The sequence below is a fragment of the Mastigoproctus giganteus genome, chromosome 7, assembly GCF_048544385.1.
Source record: "Mastigoproctus giganteus isolate SK-2022 chromosome 7, ASM4854438v1, whole genome shotgun sequence".
In the NCBI taxonomy this organism is placed as follows: Eukaryota; Metazoa; Arthropoda; class Arachnida; order Uropygi; family Thelyphonidae; genus Mastigoproctus; species Mastigoproctus giganteus.
The window spans coordinates 77,151,759-77,173,030 of NC_143581.1; the positions used below are offsets into that span (position 1 = coordinate 77,151,759).

General features: G+C 38.2%; 1 protein-coding gene across 1 annotated transcript in view; it reads left to right on the forward strand.

Annotated features, from left to right (window-relative positions):
• The window catches only part of l(2)k05819 (transmembrane protein 94-like protein l(2)k05819), an 809,128-nt gene that overhangs the window by 78,669 nt on the left and 709,187 nt on the right, over positions 1–21,272 (forward strand). The gene's annotated exons all lie outside the window — the stretch shown is intronic.

The following is a 21,272-nucleotide window of genomic DNA, read 5'->3' on the forward strand; positions in this document are numbered from 1 at the left end:
GTACCTGTACTGATAATAATATGACATTACACGTTTATGCTATTAGTGGCAGATATGCACTGCTCTGAGGACCTCTCAATGCATGCGTACTTTAATATTGATGGTAGTCGTATGTTTGTGCACTGTTATGGATTGTTTTTTTCTATTTTGTGTGCAACAGCAAATGATTTGTATGCATTAAATTACTGAATGTGTTCTAATTTTTACAACCCTTAAATAGTTTCTGCTGCTATAACGACTCATTTACAGCCTGTGTTTATTTAACAAAAAATGTTTCGCTTGGTACCCTCTATCACCTGTTTGAGTTTGTTGGTAGAGTTTCTGTGCACCCTATATAAATATTCTAAACCCTTTAACTTAATTGATTGCAATTATAAAACTGTAGCAACTAATTTATGTGCTCAAACTTATGATTTAGACTTGTGTTTGCAAACAACGAAATTTACAATATTTCACAGATCCCAATTATGGATATATTATTTTTGGAAATTTGGATATTGTGACACATTCTGGACTTTAAAGAAATTTGTTCATTTCGATATAAGTTTAGATTAATTACTAAAATTAATTTCACTTCTTTTAAAAAACAAATCTGTCAGGACCTATTAGAATAATGTATATATTTGGCCTATAAGCACAATGTACCTGTTGAAGCATACCATATGCAGATCAGTACAGTATTTTCTGATTTAATCAAAAACTACGTAAAAATGTATTCTAAATCTTTGCTTCGCAAATATTTTAGACACCTCAGTTTTGGCAAAATTAAAGTGCAGTTGTAATAACTACAATAACATTTTATTATTACCCCTGTGTATAAAGCCTCCAGTAATTATGCTTTTATCTGTAAAGCTTTTCACACTAATACTTTAAAAGAAAGAGCTTCTAGCTTCAGATTTATAAACCTATTTTTTTTCCTCTCTCAGTAATAATACTGAGAGAGGAAAATTACCAGTTATTACCAAAAAATTATTGGCATTAAATGAGGAATTGAAATTAAATAATTATAAGTTCCTTATATATATTTTATTCCTGAATTTCACAAAACACCTGAAAGTTTCAGGTTTGTAACCTCCTGCAGAAACAGTTATGCCAGATACCTTGAAAAACATTTGGGCAGTTACTTAAAACTAATAATATTAGTACTTAAACCTAATAATTTAATACTTAATAATCTACCAGTTTTGTATACCTCTAACATTACAGATATACAAACCTTTGACTTCCATAGTTTTTTCACCAGCATTAATCTGAATAATTTGAAAATAGTACGGGAAATATATTATGAATATAAACATGTAATTAAATGCAATGCTGCATTTGGAATAATCTGTCTTCAGTAACTATCTTTGATGGTAATGTTGTTTACCAGCAAATTCAAGGAACACCATGGGTATTCAATCATTCAATCACCAATGGCTATTATGTATCATTGCTAACTTATATCTTTACTGGTTTGAAGTATCTTTTCATGATGATTTATATGTGCTCAGTTGTTTAAATTTTCTTGATGATTTTGGCTGTATTTCTTCTTTATGTATCTGTAGTTTACTTTGGAAAAAGCTAATTTTTTGTAACCAAAAAGCCAATTATTTATACCTGGACATTAACATTGTTAATGGGCATGCAGTTATTAACCTTTATAATAAATACGATGCCTTTAATTTTGATGTGGTTAACTTTACACATTGATTATCTAATAGTTCAAAATGCATTCATTCCAGTATCATCCTTTCTCAGTGCAGGATTTCCATAATGTAATGATTCCAGTGTTGCTATTATTAACATTAGAAAATTCTATCTTAAACTTATTCGCAATCTATTTCCCTTGACTCATCTGGCATCACTTTGAAAAGGGCCTTAATTGTATCAGTTTTAAAACATTATCTGATTATATCTGTATAAATCAAATTTCTAGATAGTTTACATTTTGTTTTCTGTCCAACCCATATTTCCTTTTTAACCCATTGGGTAATGGCTGTAATATTTCAAACTTGTACTCGCAGATTGACTCCTGTGGAGTATATTTGCCTGTGAGTGTGTTTTTTTTTTTATATACCACAGTGCATATTTAAAGTTCTTGCTTATACTCTGACATGACCACCAGGTCAGTGGAGGTTACAATAAATCATCAATACAAATGTTAATCATTGGCAGTCAGGGGCTTGAACTCTGGTCCACTCAAAGAGCGTGTGCTACTGCACTTGCACTCCTGACCACTTTGCTACACTATGGTGTATATTTGTGGATTATATATATATATATATAGAGAGAGAGAGAGAGAGAGAGAGAGAGAGAGAGATTAGATAAGTGTATAGGTCGTGTTGCTACAATGGAAAAAATTAAAAAGAGCCTGAAAAATAAAAACAGATTATGCAAAAGTTTAAATAAAATTAAAATTAAATGAAAATACATAAATGGTACTTAATGCTGTAGGTCCTGAAATTTTAACTACATCATCAAGAGCCGGCAGTCAAAACCGAAGGAAACAGCAATAAACAAGACCTCTGTTTCTGTTATGATGTTTATGCAGCAGTCAACAACAGCCCTACTTGAATTTTAACAAAGAAAGTGTAATTTCAAGATGAAAGTATATATAGTCAGGTTATGAAAACTTATTGTTGAACCTGGGAGGAGACAGTGAAGTGGGCTGTGGGGAGCGAACACAATAAAGCTGTAATGGAGACCAAAGAAGTTAGTCGATAGTTCCTTGCAAATTTATAACAGTTAAGCAAACCTGGACATAGGGCGGGAAGAGAAGGTGTGAATTGGTCAAAGTAAACCTTACCTGTGTGATGGGGAAGACTGCAATTGAGCAAATGATGCAAATGGACCAGCAAAGGAGAGAAGTCAAGAACTAACAAAGTAGCATTGAAATACTCTAAACTTTCTTGTAGAAGAAAAAAGGAGAAATAGCAGAAAAATTATCTTGAATATTGCTTTCGGCCAGCCTAATCATGCACGAGATATAAGATGTAGTGTTTAAGAACACCTACAGGCCAGTAAGGCACCTGGGGTTGATGGCATAAACCCTATAATCTTAAGGGAGGTGGCAAGTGAGTGCATTGAACCATTGAGGCTAATTATGAGAGCGTCACTGGACTCGGGAGTGATTCCGTTGGTTTGTAAAGTGCCAATATATCTCCGATACATAAGGGCGGTTCTAAGAGTGAAGTGGGAAATTACCAGCTAGTTAGTCTGACTTCAGTAGTAGGGAAAATCATGGAAACTATGATCAAGGGTGGAATTCAGGATCACTTGAGGAGATAGAAATGGAATTCTGAAGAATACTCAGCATGGTTTTGTAAAGGGAAAATCATATTTAATTAATCTGGTTAGCTATTTTGACATGGTCACTCAAGAGGGAATAATTTTGACATTGTTTATTTGGATTTCAGCAAAGCATTTGACTCAGTCCCACATGAGCTGTGGAGATGGGAGAAATCCCAGGTGCCGTCTGACACAAACATACCTTATGAGCTGTTATTTTATAAGCTGGTGCAGGTTGGAATCACAGGGAAAATCCTTAGATGGATGGCTTCAGGGCAGGAGGCAGAGGGTTGTGATATTTGGTTATTCATCAGATTGAAGTTTGTGGCAGGTGCCATGTTGCGTATGCAGGCAGTCAGCAGCGCATGCAGCAAGGTGCCCTCTATAATAGCTGTTCAGTGGGACAGTCAGCGGCGTGTCATTTAGTCTGGCAATGACTGCTGTGCAAGAGAAAACTGCATGTGTTTTGTGGTTGGTGGAATGCCAATCTGTAATCAAGGTTCAGCGGCATTTATTATTTTTAATAATAAATACCGCTGAACTAATTATTTACTATTATTTCTAGCAAGCTACTCATTGCTACTACTATTATTACATTTTATTTCTAGCAAGCTACTCATTGCAGGCACCTGTACATAGTGAGGGGACCTCCCAGTGCTGCTGTTTCTACATTTAAGCATCACTGGGATCCAATGCCACAGCCATTGTTCCAGGCTAACATCATAGTAATACAGCATGTTTGTGAGTGTGCCGTGACTGGTAAAAACTTGGAAATGGGGATCCTCATGGCTGGGGTGGGGGAGGGCAACTTCAATGCACCACTTTAGTCCTTGCTTCAACAAGTTGGCTCTGAGATGACTTTGCTAAGATCCTTTGGCTTATGGTGTGATCTCTGAATGGGACCTTCTTGATGTGTGATAGGAGTGATAGCTGCTAAACAGATATTCATGCATATGGGATGGAACCTAATCCCTATAAGAAATGTCATCCTTAAGTTCAACTCGCTGACATCTCCTAATTCTGTGACAGTTGGGTACTTGCATTGTTCAGTAAAGCCATGTATACTTAATCTGCTGTGTTATTTTAATTGTCAGAAATGCGGACATTCGCAAATTGTCTTTTGTGGTGTCCTTGCATGTACTTGATCTTATGCAAAGGACCATGAAATTACAGTATGTTCAGTCCCAAAACCTACATATTTTGATTGCCAAGTAGAGCACTCTGCATACAATTGAGCATGCCTGAGGTTGAAGGGAAATACATAGACTTAAGGCAGAACCGATTCTAGGACTCAAGAAAATTGACGAAACCTCTAAATACCAGTGAACCATTGTATGCTCAGAAGAAAGCAGGGAGGTACATCAGAACTCAAACTGAAATGACTATCCCACCAAAAGAGTTATATACTCTTTTGGTTGGATAGTCACCAAAAGAGTATATGACTCTTTTGGTGACTCCCATATACTCCCATTACATGTTACTCTCTGAGCTTGCAAAAACCTGGAAACCTTTAAATGGGGTTACTTATGTTTGGAGGGGGGGGGGCAGTTTCAATGCACAACTTTAGCCCTTGCTTCAACAAGATGGTTTTAGGATGGCTTACCTAAGATCATTCAGCTAGTGGGTTTGCCTGCAAAAAAGGACCAAGGAGCTGTTTTTCCTATATCTTTACTTCCTAATGATCTGCTGGTAACAAAAGTGCTAGAGAAAAGATTTAAAAACCAAAGTACGTCCCAAAGTAATTCAAGAAAACATGAATATCTAGGTAAAGGGGGTGCCAGATAATTAGGTCTTGGAACTCTGCAGATGAAGAAATGGACAGAGGATGGAATCCATACTTCCCCAAGAAAGATAACTCAGCTTTCTGGAAAAATAAACAAAAAAAAACAAAAACCCAGCCCTCATCATTTCAGAAGCCATCCAACAGAATTACCAAGCTCAAATAATGACTAAATTGATCAACAGAATTGCTGTGGATTCTGACAGAATGTTGAAGCCCTCGTCCATAGGCACAAGAACTTTTATTTGCAGGAGACATATCTAAAGGCAGATGAAAGCCTTACATAATGTCAGCATGATATGCAAAGACAGAATGGGAGATGGATCTGTTCGTTGTGGAGTCAGTATTCTAGTGGGGAACCATACCACTCTCCAAGTAATTCCCTGATTGTCATTTGCTGCTTTGTAGGGTTTCTCCTAACAATTTGTTTAGTATGTTTGCAACGGTCTCATTGTGCAACTTCCTATTGCTATTCTTTTGTTAGGAGATCTAAATACCTTGTGGGGTAGTATGGACACTAATATGAGGGGCTGTGAAATAGAGTGCATATGTTTACTGCCATTGACCTCTCGCTGTACTCTCCTTCTTTCCTCCCATTGTTTATGTGGAAGGTTGGAGAAAATTCCTATGGGAGTGATAATTTCCTTGTGTTATCTGTTCTGATAGAAAAGGCCATGTCAGCCATCTTGGATGTTTCAGTGGAAGTTTAATATGACTGACTGGAATGCCTTTGAACATCTGGCACACTTTGACCATAAAAGACAGCCAGGAGCTCATCAATAATGCAGTGGCATACATTTCACAAGATATTGTTCATGCAGCAGCAGGTTCAATTCTAAAAACATCTACGATTCCTACCATTTCCAAAACTTCCATGGATTTCAGAGTGCACAACAGCAGCAATGGAAGTTCAAAACAAGGCATGGGAGATATTCATATGGTATTCCGCTAACTAAAATGCTTTAAATGTGCACATGCCAAAGATCAGTATATATGGCATGACTATAATATGGAATAATATAACGCTGATTTAAAAAGAATCTTGGATCCACTTCTCCTCCCTAACCTAGCTCAAAATATCCACCATAGCCTTCAGTGATCCTAGAGTGCAGTGGATGTCCAGGTACAGATCCAATTGCAGTTACAAATACTCTAGGGGACACATTTACAGAAATCTCTGCAATATATTTCTTCCTAGAGTTCTTGGCCCTGAACAGAAAAGTGAGAAATGTGCATTAAATTTCCCTTCAAAAGAGCTTCAACCCCTAATTATTCTGGAAGTGTTAAGAACAGCTAAGAGCTGTTGGCGAGATGACATTTATTCTGAAATGATAAATCACATTTCAATAGAAACTAATGATCATCTTCTAATCTTATTACATAGAATTTTTCTTTGCAAAGAATTCTCAGATTCCTGAAGGAAGGCAATTGTTTTTGCCTTTCCAGAGCCTGGAAATGATCCTAGAAATGTAAGTAAATATCATCACCATTGATCTGACAAGCTATTTATGCAAGGTGAACAAATGGTTAATGTTTGCATTTTGTGGTATTTGGAAACAAATAGTCTCGTTTTTTTTGTAAAAAACAATTTGGAAACCAAAATGTGTTTCTTTTGGAAACACGGTGGTTTCCGAAGAAACAGGTCCACTTTGGATGATTTAATCAGTTGACACACATTCGTGATGCTTTTATTAAATCTGAGCATCTGGTGCAATTTTTAATATTGAGTTTCAATTAAAATTCAATTTTATAGCTCAATATTAAAAATAATATTTTTATTATTAAGAAAGTGTCTGTGACACAGCCTGCTGATTTGGCATATTGCAAAACTTCCATAACTTCAGTCTCAGGGGTTACCTTGCTTTATGCTTAGAATGGATCTTGGTCTCCTTTCCAAGAAAATAAACTAAACAATTACAGAACAACTTACAACTGTAAACAGTACCCTCTATGTTGATGACATCATATTTTGTTATTTATCCAATATTAGGGTCATTGAAAGACACTGCAAATTTCCGTTGATCATCTTGGATATTGGCTAAAACTTATTTTGATCATAGAAGATCATCTGTGTACACTTCTGTCGGGAACAAAACCTGTTTTAAGGCTTGAGCTAAACATCATTCCAGTGATATTGGCTAAATTCCTAGGACTTAGTTTTAACAAGAAGCAGACTATTCTAAAACATATTCACACCTCTAAGGATAAGGTGTTCCAAGGGGCTTAATATTCTATGTGCACATTTTTTTTTTTTTTTTTTTTTTTTTTATGTGAACTCCAAACACGAGAGGTATTAGAACCTATAGTACTTAGTACCGTGCTTGGGTTGGAGGTTGAGAAGACGAAAGAAGATATTTGTTGACATTGGACTTGAACTTCTGTAGATTGTAATTTTCAGGAAATACGTATGAAGGAAGGTTGTTCCAGAAAACGGCAGTTGAATGAATAAATGAGGAAGATGAAAAGTTGGTTCTGTGGGTTTGAAGTTGGACAGTAAATGGATGTTCGCTGGTGGCGGCACATGTTCGGACTGTTTTGAAAGAGAGAGCGGGAATTATAGAAGCCAATTCAGAAGAACAGTGCCCATGGAAGTATCTGTAGAAGAGGCATGCAGCAGAAACAGTGCATCTATGAGAAAGCGAGTGGAGAAACTCTGTTAGAGATGAATCATTAATTAACCTAACTGCCCTCTTCTGAATGGAATCAAGAAGCCTGAGAGAGAGGTTTTGGGGGCACCACCCCAGATGTGGGAACAATATTCCATGGCAGGGCGGATTTGCGATTTATACAGAGTGAGCAGCTTTTTGGAAGAAAAGTAACGCCGAGAGCGAAAGAGAAAACCAAGTTTTTTAGATGCAGAGGAAGCAATATTTGTAATGTGCTTGTGCCAAGAGAGATTAGAAGTCAGGGTATTCCCCAAAAGAGATATATCATTTTGCCTAGAAATCGGAGTGTCACTAAACATAAGCATAGGAGCAGAAGTATCCTTTTTGCGAGATATAAGACAAGACTGAGTTTTAGAAGGGTTGAAATCAACTAAGTTGTCTTTGCCCCACTGAAGAATTATCTGAAGATTGGCATTTAAGGAATTGGTAGCAGATTTTCGAGAAGTTGAAGCTGATTGAGCAGGACAAGGTTTCTCAAAATGGAAAGTTGAATGCAATTTGCTATCATCAGCAAAACTATGGATAGGATTTCCAGTCAATGGAAGAAGGTCATTGATATACAAGAGGAAACGAGTGGGGGGAAAGAACTGAACTCTGGGGGACACCAGCATTAGTGGAGAAGTTAGAAGACAGAGAGCCATCTACCATCACCCTCATTGAGCGATCAGAGAGAAAACTGGATAACCAATTACTAAAAACAGTTGGCAAACCATAAGATGGAAGCTTGTTTAGAAGACCTTTATGCCAAACACGATCGAAAGCCTTTGAGATGTCAAGAGCAACTACTTGTGTTTCACCGAACCTTTCCATTGAATTAGTCCATAAATGGGTAACATAAGCCAGAATATCACCAGTGGATTGACACTGACGGAATCCATACTGGCGATCGTTGATCAGACGGAAGGTTTCTAGGTGGTTTAAGAGTTGGCGTTTAATTGATTTCTCCATTACTTTAGAAAGAGTAGAAGTAATTGCAATGGGACGATAATTGGATGGGAGGGATTTGTCACCCTTTTTAGGAACTGGCTGGATATGAGCAAATTTCCAAGCAGAAGGAAAAACACCTTTGGAATAAGAAAGTGAAAAAAGGCGGCAAAGAATAGGAGTAAGTTCAGGAGCACAGGTTTTGAGAACAAGTGGAGAAATACCATCAGGACCTGGAGCTTTCTTAGCATCAAGATTCATCAAAATCCTTCTAATATCCTTTTGACGGAAGACCACAGGAGGCATTGATTGGAGTGTGTGTTGGGAATGGTGGGAGGCGTTTTACCAAGATCATTAATACATGAGTTGGAAAAAAAATTGGATGCTAGAGGTCAGCTTTATCCTTGACTGAAGTGACAACAGAACCATCTGGTTTGGACAGAGGCGGGAGCAGAGATGGGCAAAAGTTGCGGCCAATAGCTTTGGCAAGAGACCAGAATGCTCGGCTACCATTAGGGCAAGAAGCAAGTTTTCTACTCTTAGCCCTGTTCAAACTCTAGTTTGGACTGATTAATAACTGATTTACAATTGTTGCGAGCTTTGGTGTAGGCCGAAAATGAAACAGGAGAATTAGAAACAAGCCAATTACGATATGCAACATTCTTCTCTTGAACAGCCTTAGCACATTTATTGGAAAACCAAGGTTTATTTAAAGGACGAGATTTTAAAGTGGAGTGGGATAAAGGATTCCATTCCTGCAAGAATAATTTCACTGATGCGATCTGAGCAAACGTTGACATCAGCAGTTTTGAAACAGTAATCCGACCAAGAAAAAGAAGAAAATAAATCTCGCAGGTCATCCCATTTTGCATTCTTGTAATGCCAAACAATTCGAGGTTGGGTTAGTTAGTTAGTTATTTGGTTTTTAGGAGCATTAGCAACTAAGGCCATATTGCTCCAGGATATGCGGTGGTCATTCCCTGACCTTTCCACATCCTCCGTATTTGGTGGTGACGAGCTCGAACCCCGGTCTAATCAAGAAGCGTGTGCTATGCACCGCTGCTCCTTCCCACCTGGCTACGGAGGCGCCCTCCGAGGTTGGGAATAGCCATGAGATAAAGGTTCCATTGGAGAAGACAATCACCAAATTGTGATCTGAAGTGCCTAAAGGACCTCTCACATCGACCATGTACTTAGAAGGGTTGTTTGTGAGAAAAAGATCAAGTGTATTGGCTGTATAATTAGGATTCCGGTATTCTTGTAGGTAAATGAACAGTCTGTGCAAAGTCATTAGTATATGCAAAAGCCTCAGCATCTTGACCAGCTGGGTTGGTGTGACTAGAAAATGGAAGCCGGCTAGAGTTGTGAACATTAAAATCAACAAGGAAAATTACCTCACTGTTAGGAAAGTTGGACTAGGGAAAGTCAAGTTGCAAAGAGAGGAAGTCAAAGAGCTCCAAATGATTAGTGGAGTTGGAAGAACGGTAGAGACAACAGATGAATTTGACACAATGAGGTAGAGAGATTTTAAGCCAGAGAAGATCAAAGAGAGGAGATTCCAAATTGCCAAGTCTCTGACAGGGAATATCAGAACGGACATATGCACAAGTATCACCTTTGAGGCGAAAGGAATCATACAGCGAATAATTTGGTCATCTGAGATGAGCAGTAGTTGAATCAACCGATAACTGAGATTCTGTTAGAAAAAGTACATGGGGTTTGGCAGACTGCAAGTGGAAATGGACATCGTTGAGATTAGATTTGAGACCACGTATATTTGTGAAATGAATTTGGAAGTGTTTGGGAGGTTTAGATCTTTTCACAGACAAGCTTGCCCTATTTGTTTGACAATTCATGGTGTATTCAATAGTAAGAAAAAGTGGGTGGGACATGCTGTATGGAGTAATGAAATTTTTCGATATGGCATACACATGGTAAAAATATACCCAGCTCCTTGACATAACATGGCCTTGACAATGCTCCCCGCATACACACTACTCGGACTCCCTCCAGTCACCATCTGGCAGAGTAGAGGTAGCAAGATTATACACTAGCTGATCCAGAAGTCTCCTAGAGAGTTACCAGTAGGTTCGGTGCGGTGTACTAACTAGTGGCCCGCCTGCGAACACCATTTTAGAGCTGTACCTTTGAAATGTAAGGAATATTGGATCTTGCCACAATTGGATCTTGTTCATCATAACCTCAAAAATCATCAATCATACTGCATGATGGAAGAGATAGGGAAGGGTTGACCGGAACTTAGCTCTAGAGACTAAACATGGGTTCCACCACTTCAAGCCTCCAATAAGCAAAGTGGTGGCATTGCACTGGTTGATGAGAGTCATCTACCACCTAGTACTGCCTGGTACATAGCGGGGCAGCATTCCTCCATGTGGTGTGGGCACCACACCTCGTCCCTTGCTTACGTTGGTTCACACCTGTGTGGTCACCCACCATGTACTTGTGCATGGAAGTTATACCCAGGATTACTAACAGTCCCACCATCATGAAGGTGCAAGCAGAGGATTTGGCTGTCACAGACCATCCGGACTTCGCCGAAATTGGGTCCACTTGACTTGAGTGTCACCCCAAATATCAGTTCCATCAGCGTTTTAGACTCCCAGGCAGCAAGTACAGCTTGTCTGACATATCTGATAGAATGTCTGTTATCAATGAAGGATGCAATATACATTGCATCCTTCATTGATCCTAATGCATAATGGCAATATACAGTTGTAGACCCATTTGCAATTACCAACACTCTTGAGAAGACACTCATTAAACTCCTGTTAAATTATTTATCCCACTGAGTTTCTGGCACTCAAACAAAAAACGAAAAACAGCATATGAAGTTGTCCTCAAATAACTGTGGAGCCTACAACCAGCCTTTTCACAGAATGGGAAATGAAAATGGCACTATCACTATTGGGCCAGACAACATCCATTATGAAATTCAGATGAAAGATAAACATCCTTCATCTGAATCTGTGGATTGGCTGCTTTGTCTTTAGAACAGAATCTGTTTTGAAGAGCAGTTACTTGACTCCTGTCATAAGGCAATCATGCTTGATCTCCCCCAAGCCAGCAAAGGATCCAGAAACATTGAACAATTACTACGGAGTCATAAGATTCCTTCCGACTGCAATTGTAAATTACAGTACAAAGTCTTGGGACGTTGGGACTTAAACGGAAATGCCTGCAGGCATTTCTGGTATGAGTCACCACTTTATATAGCCAGTGGCATGTATTCTAAGCCTGGTCTAGTAGACAGACCTAGCTCAACTGACATTTCTTTTCTTTGAAACTGATGTAAGGAGTGTACTGAACTGAAATTACAGTTTGGTGCATTATGAGATTTTGAGTCACTGAAGAAATGAATGCTTGCCCTAGAAACAAATGGAACTGGGGGCTCGTCAGGGACTCCAGACCTGAATCAGGAGTGCATCACTAGGAAGGTCAGGAGCTACACCCTTGATTCAGGTCCCACAAAAGAATAGGCAAGTATAGACTGCTCTGATCAAAGGTGATCTAGTTTTATTGGGGACTGTTGTCAGGGAAATGGGTAACATTTTTTTGTAATAACGATAGGTGGTCCAGTATCAGTGTGTGTTGTCCAGGAGCAAAAATTAATAATGTTGCCAACAGATTGTCAGATTTTAAGGGAGGTAAAGAGAGAATTATTATTCATGTGGGGACCATCGGTATTAAATGTACACGTGTACCATCTGTTGGATAAATATAGGACTATGCTGAAAAAATTCTGCGGGTTAGGTCAGAATGTGTACTTGTCTGCAGTTCTGCCCAGATGTGATGGGAGGGAATATATGCCAAAAACCTTGTGGATTAACTGGAGACTTGAGGCAATCTGCAAGGGAAATTTTTATCAGCATTGCCTGCATTTGTAGGTAGAAGGAATCTATTTTGTAGAGATGGTATTGAACAAAGATGGTGTAAGGATTTTTGTCAGTATCATTGAGGATACCCTAAGGGTACAGGGAAACTGCTAGTCAGTGGGGAAAAGGGTAATTTAGATTTTCATTTATCTGATGATAATGGTCAAAGTAATACTGTACTCCCCCTCATGAATTCTTTTTTGTTGCCACCACAGCCGATGTTGATAGGATATTCTGAGGGTGGCAATGCTTTAAATGGGGGGGGGGGATAAAGCTCGGAATACAAACCTAAATAACTTCAATGGGTGTGTCATGGTAGTAAATTATAGAAGATTACTTAGTCCCAATTGTGTCTATAGTAATTTCAGGAGTGTTATCAATAAAATGGCTGAATTTGAACTCATGGTTAGGACAACTAATGCTGATATAATAGGGCTAACAGAAATGTGGTGCCACCTGGAAATTGGTGATGATGGGTTTCACTATGGTATGTATAAGGTATTTAGAAAAGATAGGGAAGATAGATGGGATTAAAGGGGTCATGTTTCTTACCAAAAGCAGACTGATCACGAAAAGAGCTTTTGCTGAGTGTGAAATTGCATCTGCCAGCATAGAAGGTGTCTGGTGACTTAGTTGGAAGCAAATGAATGAAGAGAGTGGGAGTAATATACAGACCAGAAGATTGTGAAGAATATGACGATAGTCTTTACAAACAGATGGCATGGGCTGGCAAGCCTGAATGTCTTATCAGTGATTTTAATCAGCCCCAGATTGATTGGAATAAGTGGGAGGGAAACTCACTATGGGGAAAAATTTTTTTTAAATATACTAGATGATTATTATTTGTATACCATGTTAGAAAAAGTACAAGGGGTAAGAATATTCTTGGCCTCATCATTCCTAATGAATCAGGTGACATCACAGGGCATAAAGTGCAGGAACCATTGTCAGTAAGAAGTTGGAAGATGGATAAAGATGTTGCAGTAGTCAACGGTAACGGCATGGGTTTCAACTTCAGAAGACGGGACTTTGAGAGTTGAAGATGCTATATGGCATCTGTGGGCAGATTAGCATTAGTAGAGGCATACGATGCAAGAAAGCAAGCTTATGCAGCATCAGCCAAAAAAAAAAAAAAAAACCCTCCCATTTCACCCCTCCATTTGTTCCAAATGCCTGTCCAACTCAGCCATAAATTTATTTAGGCTATTAGCTTCCACAACAAAAGATGGAAGCCTGTTTCACCAATCAACTACTCGCTGGCTAAAGGCATATTTCCGCACATCTATTCTACAATTATCTTTCCTCAATTTGAAACTGTACCCCCTCAGGTTTTTAGTCTGAGGAAGAATCCCATCAGCATTCAGCTTGCTCAAGCCATTCAGGGCCTTGTACACCTCAATCAGATCACCTCACAGGTGCCTACTCTCCAGACGCTGTAATTTGCAGAACTTAAGCCTTTCTTGGTAAGAGCACCCCTTTGTTCCCCTCATTAATCTTGGTGCCCTTCTTTGTACTCATTTTAGCAACTCTAAATCCTTCCTAAAATGAGGCCACCAGACCTGTACACAGTACTCTAGGTGTGTCCTCACCATTGTCTTGTATAACGGGATAATCACCTCCCTGTCCCTGCCAGCAAAATTTCTATATATCATTGACAAGACCCCATGACCTGCCCTGGCAGCTTGTCTGCACTGTCAGCAAACTTCATATTCAACTGCACAATTACCCCCAGGTCTTTTTCACTTTCCACTTCCCTGAGTGTAGTACCACACGGTTGCTACATTTCTCTTCAGTTATGGCTACCCATATGCAGTACTTTGCATTTGTCAATGTTAAACTTCAGTTGCCACTTCTCAGCCCATTTGCCCAACTTCTCTAGATCCAGTTGGAATAGCATACTGTCTTTACTGTTGTTAACAACCCTGCCGATCTTTGTATCATCTGCAAACTTGGACATTAAACCTGATATACCTTCATCAATATCATTGATAAATATATAAAACAATGATGGGCCCAACGCTGAACCCTGGGGGAACTCCACTAATAACATTAGTATCAAAAGCTTTCCTGAAATCCAAGTATAGGATATCAAAATTATTTTTGGCATTCAGTTCCTTTGTGACTACATCATAGTAACCAATCAAAAGGGAGGTCAGACAAGACCTCCCTTTAACAAACCCATGCCCTTTCTTAACCAATGGTGAGCTATAGTGGGCTCACGACAGCCCATTGGTATTTTTTTTTTTTTTTTGAAAATTTGCAAGACCTTTGTTGCGATGATAATTTATTTTACAAATGAAATCCTGAATGCAATTATTGAGCATCCAGAGCCGAAATTACGTTGGGCCGAGTGGGGTCCCCATTCCCAGCATTTTAATGGTGCAATCGATCGGTTATGTATTTTAAAATTGCTTCATTTTTGATTTAATTACAGTCGGACCTCTGTTTAACTAACTATTTTATATCGAATTTTTTTGATTCCCCTTGGTAATTAAATTTAAATAGTTTCCGTGTAATGAACAGATCAGGAGAGACAACTGTGTATGCATTGTTCTCACCTCTGGCCTTTAGGCAATTTAGGTAATTAGAAAGTGCAAATTAAGGGTGAAAGGGATTACCATTTTACAGTGTTAGTTGTGTCCATAAAACCTGTGCAGTCACATACCAAGAAGTTGTGCTACTCAATATGCTTTCCATAGCCAGTCAGAGGATTAAAAAGATTCTCGACACGGATTATTAATGCCTCTGGTCAACCTGTGTTGTGGTTTCACTTTACTCTGACAAATAGGCATATGTTTTTCGGAGAAGTGAGTGATCCTTGCCTTCCAGTAAATTTCTCATGTCTATGTTTACATTGTCACAGTAGCTGCATATCCATGTGATTCCGACATTTTGCACTGTATTCAAAGAACTAGTGAGAGTAACAGCATAGAGGGGGGGGGATTGAGGCAACTAAGATATTATATAAACTTTACGAAGGTGAAAGGTTGGCAGATTTTGAAACTTTGTCGAGCCTTTCACTGTGTAGAAAAAGTTCTAAAATATAATGGCATAAAGGCAATAATTAAAAAAAAAAAAAAAAAAACCTGTATCACCAATCTCCAAAAAACTAGTGCGAATTAAGTGTGATTGCCAAAGAACTTGATGTGCAGACTATAAAGATCGGTTGTGTGTTCGGGCCACGATGTGCAGCTTGTAATTTGCGGTCGGCAATTGTGGGTTGGAGGAATTATCCTGCTTAGTGCAAACATTTTGAATCAGAAGTTAAATATTCTGGATTATTAAATTGACTTTTAAATTTGGAATTTCTTAACCATTTAGCACTATGATCAACATCCTGCAGGAGCTCTCTTACCTTTCAGGAACTTTACAGAATCATAATGGTAAAAGCATATAAATTAATTATTCAAACTATCAATGATATTGCTAATTTGAAAAATTCTGAATGAAATTATGAAGCTAAAATTGAGAGCATGTTGAAGTAGAAAGAATTTGAAGGAATCAAAATCAAAAGTAAAAAAAATTACTTCGTGAAAAGTTATTAAATGCATTGTTTTATCCTTAAAGGATAAATTATTAATGCAACAGGGTGATTTTAAATGAAATAAAGAAAACAATGGTACCAGTGAAAGAAATTTTAAACATATGCTACCTGAACGTGGAATGTGAAAGAACGTTCGTCTCGGTTACAAGACAGTGAAAACTGAATAAGTTTTTTGATAAGATATGAAATAAGAATTAATGATTTTAGAGATTTTGTCGAAGACAATTTATCTTTAAAATCAAGTGAAATTCCCTTTCAATTAAGAATGCCATAAATACCAGAGAGAGAGAGAGAGAGAGAGAGAGAGAGAGAGAGAGAGAGAGAGAGATAATGTTTATTGCCCTTCACGATTCATTGCGATTAGCAGTGCTGAAGCTGAGTGAGCTTTCAGCATAATGAATAATATTGTGACAATTAAACACGTTGCAGATTATGACCACCATCTAAATGGAAAACCATTGCTTCAATTTTATCCAGATCGTTATATCAAATCATTCCTCTGTAATCATTGCTCAGCTATTGAACAAAGCAGAAGATTGACAACAAATATATAGACGACAATAAAGAAGTTAATTCTATATGGCAATTTTTAGAATAAATTTTTCTTGAATATTTGTGAAATAATTTTTTTTCATGTAATCTGTGATTTTTTTTTGTGTACTTTTTCCAGAAAGTTTGTTTTTTTTATGTAATATTTGTTTTTATATTGTGGAATGCTTTGTGATAGTTTTATATTTGTAGTAGTAGTGGCATGTGATGCAAGAAAGCAAGTGTATGAACTTACCAGCATCAGCAAAAAAAAAAAAATTTACAAAACAATTACCTCTAAGTGTTTGTCCAATTCCTCCTTAAATTTATTTAACCTATCAACTTCCACAACGGCAGATGGAAGTTTGTTCCAGCAATTAACCACCTGCTGGCTGAAGGCAAATTTCTGCATATCTATTCTACATCTGTCTTTCCTCAATTTGAATTTATGCCCCCTTAGGTTCGTAATCTGAATAAGTGGAAGAATTCCATCACAATTCAGCATGCTTAACCCATTCAAGGCCTTATACACCTCAATCAGATCACCATACAGGTGATCTGATTGAGGTGTATAAGGTGCTTAGTCTCCAGCTACTGAAATTTGCAGAACTTAAGCCTCCCTTGGTAAGAGGATCCCTTCATTCCCCTCACCAGTCTTATTTCCCTTCTCTGTACACGCTCAAGTAAATCTACAACCTTCCTAAAATGAGGCCATCAGACCTGTACGCATTACTCAAGGCATGGCCTGACCATTGCCTTATACAGAGGGACAATCACCTCCTTTTCCCTGCTAGAAAAATTCCTGTCCTGTATATCATTGACAGAATCCCATGACCTGCCCTGGCAGCCTGTCTGCATTGCTCAGAAAACTTCATATCTGACTTCACAATTACTCCCAGGTGTTCATTTTCTAAGACTTTAAGTGTAGTACCACATAGTTGGTACGTTTCTCTGTGGTTACTTCTACCCATATGCAGTACTTTGCATTTGTCAATGTTAAACTTCAGTTGCCACTTCTCGGGCGCCTCCCTAGCCAGGTGGGCAGGAGCAGCAGTGCGTAGCACACGCTTCTTGATTAGACCGGGGTTCGAGCCCGTGACCACCAAATACGGAAAGGTCAGGGAATGACCACCGCATATCCCTGGAGCAATATGGCCTTAGTTGCTAATGCTCCTAAAAACCAAATAACATAACAAATGTTGCCACTTCTCAGCCCATTTGCCCAAATTTTCTAGATCCTGCTGCAGTAACACACTGCCATTACTGTCATTAACATCCCTGCCAACCTTTGTATCATCTGCAAACTTCGACACTAAGCCTGATATGCCTTCATCAATATCATTGATAAATATACAAAACAACAGTGGACCCAACACCGAACCCTGTGGGACTCCACTAATAACATTAGTCCACGAAGAGCATGACCCATTGATTACCACCCTCTGTCTTCTCCCACTTAACCATCCTTTTATCCATTGTAGCAACTTACCCTTAATACCATTCTGCTCCAATTTGTACAGTAGTCTTCCGTGCGCAACAGTGTCAAAAGCTTTCCTGAAATCCAAGTACAGTATATGAAATCAAAATTTTTTGAATTCAGTTTCTTTGTAACCACATCATAATATCCAATCAAATTTGTCAGACAAGACTTTCCCTTAACAAACCCATGCTGTGTCTGAATTATTGCTGCAGTCTTATCTAGATGATCCTGCAGTGCATCTTTAACCAGTGACTCCATTATTTTACAAGGAACAGAAGTTAAACTAACTGGTCTGTAATTACTCGTGTCACCCTTCGATCCCCCTTTGTGAATTGGGGATACATTTGCACATCTCCATTCTGTGGGACCTCCTCCGAGTCCAAGGAGTCCTACTGATAATCAGATCCAAGGATACTCTCAGAATTATGGCTAAGAGTTTGCTTACTTCCTTTGCCGCCTCCTTTAATATAACTGGATAGATCCCATCCACCCCAGGTGCCTTTCTTATGTTTAACTTCAACAATTTCTCCTCCACTTTGTTCTCAGTTATTACAAAATCATTAAGCACCCTGTTACAATTTGATAACCTTCTGTCATTTTCAAACCTTAATAACTCCTCTTGTGTGAATGTAGATGCAAAATACTCATTCAGTTTGTTTGCTATCTGAGCAGGATCATTAACAGTCGAACCATTGACATCAAGCGGACCAATCAGATTCATCCCTTTTCTTTTAGAGTTTATATAAGTAAAGAAATCCTTGCTGTTTTTCTTAGCATCCTTTGCCAAAGATTTCTCGTAATCTGCCTTCGCCTGCCTAACCTCCTTCGTGACTTGATTACAGACTAGCTTATATCTGCCATAGGCTTCTGTGTCACCTGATAATTTATATGCATTCCATGCTTTTTTCTTCTCTGCCACAAATCTGATTAGTTCATTTTTGATATGAGAAATATTTCATGTTATTTTTTATTTGCAATATTAAAATTTTTTCATATGAAAAAATGTATCCATTATATTTCCCTAGTTGTTAAAAAAAAAAAGATGAATAAAAAAGTTGTGCACGTCTGGTAGATTGCTTATGCAAAACATCTTTTGCATTTCTTTTAGGTGTTTTCTTTTGTATATATCGATTGATTTTGATTGGTATTGGTGTATAAGGGCACAGGGCAGCTGAGGCCAAAATGTGCCAATATATTGATCACGAAATAAGAGCTTTTTTTATTGTAAATACTTTATTGATGATTCACAGATTTTTATAATTTCTGGAAAACAAGATACAATGGATTTATGATAACTAAAGTAAGAGATGTATCTAAATATCTCTGTAAAATAGCATCGATTGATGTACCGATCTTGTAGTTGAAGCGACATATGCAGCTGTTATAGACGACTAACAATGGAATGTAATGAAAATGCAGAACGAAAAAAGAAATTGTTGACAAATATTTGTAATGTTGCAATCATACTTACTGCAGTAGTAACCTCAGGAAGCATGATTGTGACATCATACTATTCAAAAATTCTAAAAAGTTAGAACTCCAGACACTGTCTTTTCCAGTTATCATCATAAGGGGAGACATTACGGCCAAGTTTTTAAGTTGTTTTTTTTTTAGATAGACCTAGGAACATTTTACACATTCACTTATATGCATGGTTAAATGATGTTATCCGCACCTCTAGTGGAAGCCGCAGGCGATGTCACTTCCATGACCGATCAATTTTTCTCGGTAGAAAGTCGGAAAAACTGCAAGCCTATTGTTAAAATATTCACAGCTAACCACTGGTCTTAAATATTACTGCAGTCTTGTCTAGATGATCCTGCAATGTTTCTTTAAACAGTGATCCATTACTTTCCCCAGAACACAATTTAAACTAACAGGTCTATAGTTACTTGTGTCACCTTTTGAACCCCTTTGTGAATTGGTGATACATTTGCACACCTCCCATCCATGGGGACTTCCCCTGAGTCCAAGAAAGCTCTCATATTTATGGTTAAGGGTTTACTTACTTCTTTTGCTGCCTCCTTTAATATAGATCCCATCCACCCCAGGTGCCTTTTTTATGTTTAACTTCAACGATTTCCCCTCCCCTTTTCTCCCAGTTATTACATAATCACTTAGCTCCCTATTAGAGTTTGGTAAACATCTGACACTCCCCTCATTGAATAACTCCTCGTGTGTGAATGTAGATGCAAAATACTTATTTAGTTTATCAGCTACTTGAGCATGATCATCAATAGTCATCCCATCTATGTTAAGTGGTCCAATCTGATTCATCCCTTTCCTTCTAGAGTTTACATAAGTAAAGAACTCTTTGCATCCTTTGCCAAGGATTTCTCGTAATCTGCCTTCACCTGCCTAACCTCCTTTGTGACTTGATTACAGACTAGTTTATGCCTGACATAGGCTTCCGTGTCACTTGATACTTTATATGCATCCGATACAATTTTCTTTTCTGCCATGAGCCTTGTTAGTTCATCTGATATCCATTTAGAATTCAACATTGGTAACATTATCAGTTGATCTCACTGTACAGAATTTAAAAACTGTCTGAGACTCTTGTAGTCACCTCTATGAAAGCAATATCCCTTCCCTTTGGCCTTGATGGTAGTTACATCTTTAAGTAATTCCCACATGAGTACATTGTGATCACTGTCACCCAGTGGTTCCTTTATCTGCAAATTCTTGATGCATCAAGAATCACTACTGATAATCAGATCAAGAGTATTACTCCCTCTAGTTGACTCCCGAACATGCTGCTGTAGAAAACAATCATCCAATAAATCCACAAAAGCCTTGCTAGTGTGTGAGTGACCAGCCCACAAATTCCAGTTAATATCTGGGAAATTAAAATCCCCCATTATAAGACACTAATTTACTGGCCCACTCTATTTCTCTGCACAATTGCTCATTATGCTCATCAGATTCATTAGGCCTATAATACACAGCTACTCTCATTTTTCCTTTCCCAGTATTTATGTCACACCAAACAGACTCAACATTGCATTGTCCACCCACATCAATTTGATGCCCTTCCCTAGATTTTGTGTTTCTTAACTAACAGCATAACCCCTCCTCCCTTCCTGTCCTGTCCATCCTTTCTGCACACATTGTACTCCTCAAATTCCAGTTCTGCACTGCTTATGTCTCTATAACACCATGTCTTTGATATCCCAACAATAATCTG